Source organism: Castor canadensis, chromosome 19 (assembly GCF_047511655.1).
Source record: "Castor canadensis chromosome 19, mCasCan1.hap1v2, whole genome shotgun sequence".
Classification (NCBI taxonomy): Eukaryota; Metazoa; Chordata; class Mammalia; order Rodentia; family Castoridae; genus Castor; species Castor canadensis.
This window is the reverse complement of record NC_133404.1, coordinates 25462420-25467298: the sequence shown is the minus strand read 5'-3', so window position 1 is coordinate 25467298 and position 4879 is coordinate 25462420. Positions and strand designations below refer to the sequence as shown.

General features: G+C 37.6%; 1 pseudogene; it reads right to left on the bottom strand.

Moving 5' to 3' along the window:
* Positions 1 to 2423: 2423 nt before the first annotated feature.
* On the bottom strand, positions 2424 to 4610 carry LOC109697368 (ATP synthase peripheral stalk subunit F6, mitochondrial-like; annotated as a pseudogene).
* Positions 4611 to 4879: the final 269 nt, after the last annotated feature.

The window sequence follows — 4879 nt, the reverse complement described above, 5'->3', positions numbered from 1 at the left end:
TATTAAAATCAACATACTTTTGTGTTAATTGTATTATAGTAGTTATCATGAGCAAAGTTGTTTGCTCGTTGTAAAATACATTTGTTTTGATTTTAATATACTTGTCATAGTGCTAAAGAGTTTAATGACAGTTTATTTCTGTTTATGTAATCGGGATTTTTCTTAAACACTTTTAGCGTGTATGTACAGAGTTTGTTTTTAATAGTACTATTCTGACATTTTTTTACAAAAATATGTGTAAAGATGCTAGAGATAGGGCTATTTAGAGATTTTCCACACTCCCACACCATCCTAAAGGAAAACTAGTCAGATATTCAGAGTGAAGAAATCTTGCTAAAACTAGCTAGTTGGGAGTGGGGAAAACTGTAAGACAGTGTATTGGTGGTCATTAGAAAATTTTATGCAAGTCTGCCTTATGTTTGATTAAGAAAAGAATTTTGTGTGTTTCAGAAACATGTTACTGTGGTATTGTTTGTTGCTGTGGTACTGTGGTAGGTGGGGTTCCATCCCAAGCTTTGTGTATGGTACACAGGTGCCATACCCCAGTAATTCAACTTTTTATAAGATGTTCTCCCTCCTTCACTTGTATCTCCCCATTTCAAAGTACACAAAATACATTTTCCATCTTGACTTTTGTACTTGTGCTTTGAGGAACCTGTTAGATATTTTCTCTGAGGCCAAGCATGGTGGAGCATAGCTGTAATCCCAGAAATTTAGGAGGCAGAAGTCAGGAAGATCATGGTCTGAGGCTGGTGCTAGGCAAAAAATTGAGATCCCTTCTGAAAACTAACTAAAAGCAGAAAAGGGCTGGGGGAGTGTCTTAACTGTTAGAGCAACTGCCTAGCAAGGATGAGGCTGTAAGTTCCTATTACATTACCAAACATAAGTTTGTTTTCTTTTGGAGTCTCAACTTCCATGTGTAATGGTAGAATTTAGAAGGAAAAATAATTTGTGCTCATTCACTAGAATTTCTTTACAGGTTTTCTGCCTGTCACAACACACTGAATGTAGTTTCTCTTACATAAGTAGAAATGTTACATATCTCTAATGTCTTCCTCTTTAGCCTCAACTTTAATATACACTATAGGCTATTAAATTTATGGATATGCTTTTAAACCCTTTTTAATCATAAGTATTTTCATATTGTTAATGCAGTTACAGTTTTATGTAAATTTAATTCCAGAATTTAATCCTTTCCTCATTTTTGGATATTTACTTTTCTCCAGGTTTCTTGTTGACTATTCTGTATTCCTCTGCAAACGCAATTCTTCTCTCACTTGAGTGTGTATTAGTATTACCTGGTGGATTGTTAAAACACTGAACACAAGGGCTTCAGGTATGGCTGTAGTGGTAGATCTGCATAACAGGTGCAAACTCCTGAATTCCATACTCAGTACTGAAAAAAAAAATCACTGAGCACAATCTCCTACCTAGGGTTGTAACTCACAAGATCTATTTTGGAGCCTAGAATTTGCATATAGAACAAGTGCCTGTGTTGAACTGAGTGCCATACTGTGAGAAATTATAGTCCTTCAGTGGAATTGCAGTTCACTATCCTGGGGTAGACAAAATTATTAAAGTGTACCAAGAGATAGCCAAACTGAACCCCAGTTTGAAAATGTGAATGAGCATCTTACATTCTCAAACTTCCCATAGAGCGGGTGGGGAGCAGGGTGGGGAGCAGGGTGGGAATCAGATAGAGAGCTAGAGCCATATATAACCCCAAACTTAGTGATTCGGTATCCATAGTAACCCACATGTTCCTTACAGTTTGAAAATCACTATCTTAGAGTTCCTCTCATATCTCAAGTGCCAGTAGCAAAGCTCAACTCAGAGACCAGTTGGGTTACTATTGTTTAGTGGCTGTGTCTTAAGTCAGTTGCAGTTTAAGGTTTGAATAGTTAGTCAATTATGGTCCCCCTCCTAGTAGGCAAGGATTTATAGAGTATGCACTTTGTGTAGGGGTATATCTTACTGGTGGAGATCTTTGTGTCTTGGGCAATACCCTGGGTTCAACTCCCAGTACTCCAAAACAAAAATGGAGTACTCTGTGTGGGTGTTCTATCTGTCACCCCTTTGTCAAAACATCAAACTTATGTGCCAGGAACATTTCATGGTTTGCCTGGTGGTTACACAGTTTCTGGAAATATCACAGATCTAAGGACAGACACAATATTCTAATTACCCAAGGCTCTTTCAACATGTTCCCCTTCACACATGACCACATTTGATGATGTGTCTATGCAACTGGAAATGCAAGTTCAGTTTTGTGAAAGCAATGCTTCAGAAGATTGACTGTCCAGGTGAGCAGAGTCTGCCAGAAGCAAACTCATGGAACTCCTGACCATGCAAAGACATGCATTTATTTTGAGGAAAAAAGTTAAACAGATTAACTTTAGATAAAATTTCAGATCAATTTTACACTATTTCTTCATGAGTTCAAATTGGGGATCTTTCAAATTTCAAGTTAGGGAATGCAGTCATGTCACCTTTGCCATACATTTGTTTATGCTTATAAAACTCTCTCCAGCTCTTGCTGATATTCTGGGCCAGTATCAGCAGTTCCTCCAGATGTCTGTACTTTGATTTGTACTCTCTAATCTTGTCCATGAAAAGGTTTTGTATAGGATCAGATTCCTTCTTAAATGTGACTGCTGTAACTCAGATGTTGCTCTGCAAATGAACAGAGACTGCTGTTCAATGACAGAGGAGAACCTGAAGGGACTCTGAAGAATCCTGGTGATTTTATGGTACTCAGTCCTAAGCTGCCAGAAACGCCACTGCCACTACCACCATCTTCTAAATCCAGTCTTGAGAAGATTTCAGACAGATTTAAGCTGAGGGAGTTCTACAGAACATGTGAGCTGAATGCTTCAACCACAGTACCCACAGGAAAGATAAAGGAAGGCTGATTAGTCAATGTAAATTAAACGTTTTGAAATAAAATTTATGGGTGCCTGATTTTGTTTATAGTCTCAAATGAGATGTTAAACAGAAACAGAAACAATGCTATAAAGAGAATTATGGGGCTCAAGACTATCATCCTAGATACTCAGGAAGCAGAGATCAAGTTGGATCACATTCAGAGCCATCCAACATAAAACAGCTCTGGCAGAGCGGGTCAAGTGGTAAAGCACATGCCTAGTAAGTGTGAGGCCAAGTTCAGACTTTAGTACTGCACACACAAACTTGGGGTCTAGTAGATGGCTCTTGTTACAGTAGAGCACCTGTCTAGCAAGTGTGTAGCCCTGAGTTCAAGCCCAGTACTGCCAAAAAATAAAATAAAAATAAAAAATAAAAATGAAAGGAAAATGAAGGAATTGCATCATGGTCTGTACATTGCATACATGTTAATTTACTGAATTACTTTATTTAAATCTATGTCTCTGTTCTTAAGAAATACAATATCATATTGGTGTCTCCAAGCTTCTCTCAAATTGTTCAGAAACAGAGTTGGCAGAGTGGCTCAAGCAGTAAGAGTGTCTGCCTAGCAAGAGTGAGGCCCTGAGTTCAAATCACAGTGCCACCCAAAAAACAGAAGAAATGTTCAGACACAAAAAGCAATAAAAGTTTAAATAAAAGAGACTAGAAAGGAGAGGATGCGAGACAGGAAGATGAGCAGGAGGGGGAATAGAAGAATGAGAAATTGGCAAATAAATAACATGCCAAAGTAGTAAAATTAGTGTCGCAGGGTAAAATATAAATAAGAGTATTTTTAAATATTGCAAGTTCTGTGCTTTTAAGGTTGATACAAAATTTAAATAACAACATGGGCAAACTTACTTAAAACTCAACCCTCAGAACCCATGCACATATCTACAAATTATTCTACAAAATACCCACACATAAGGATACCACAGGTACCATTTATTGGGGTGGACATTCATGAGGGGAAGGAACAGGGATCAAAGTAAGGCATGTGTGTAACTCATCATCCCAAATGCCCAATTCTGAGGAAGACCCGTAATTGTGCTAGGACAAGATTGTAGAGCAGTCTATACCAGGAAAGTGGGGATTTGTGAACATAAAGAGTAGAAAGCAGACATCTCACTGTATTGGTGAGATGTATTAGGTGTTTTGATTCTTTTATCTAGATGAACATACTAGCTATGGAAATATATAAATAAAAATAATCATTCAGTGAGTTATCTAAACTTTGTTGGTTGTTTTTTGCTTTTGGTTCTGTGGTTTGTAGTTGGGGCTTTTGCTCTGCTGCTTGAGTCATGTCTCCAGCCCTGAGTCATCTAAATTTTAATAAGTATAATGAATACTGATATGGAAAACCAAAAATACTTTTGGAATGTCTATGCAATTGAACCTCCTGCAATTATTTATATGTGTATTTTATATATATATGTGTGTGTGTGTGTGTGTGTGTGTGTGTGTGTGTGTGTGTGTATATATTATTTTTGGTTCTGGGGATTGGATCCTGTGTTTTGTGCATACTAGGTAAGCACTCTACCACTGAGCTGTATCCCTGCCTTTACTGCAGTTATTTAAATTTACTTAGGTCTGTTCGATGAGTGCTACCAAAAGCACGATCTAAGTACCTGTCAGGCTGAGTAATCCAACCTCTTCTCACCAGCTCCACTGCTCTGGGCCACTATCATTTTCGCATGGATTATAGACTCCTTCCTAACCCTCCTCTAACTCTTATAAAAAACTGACAAAAATTAATATAATGTCCTCAGTGTGCAAAAACATGCATGCACAAATACACACACACACACGGAAAAGGTAAAAATTAATTAGGCAGTTTTGAAAATTACATAGAGTGAGACATGGGCAGAAAAAGCAGCACAGGAAGGGGCTGTAATCCTAGACAATGTGTAATGGAAACAGCAACATACTTTTGACAATCCAAGAATAATTTTTAAAA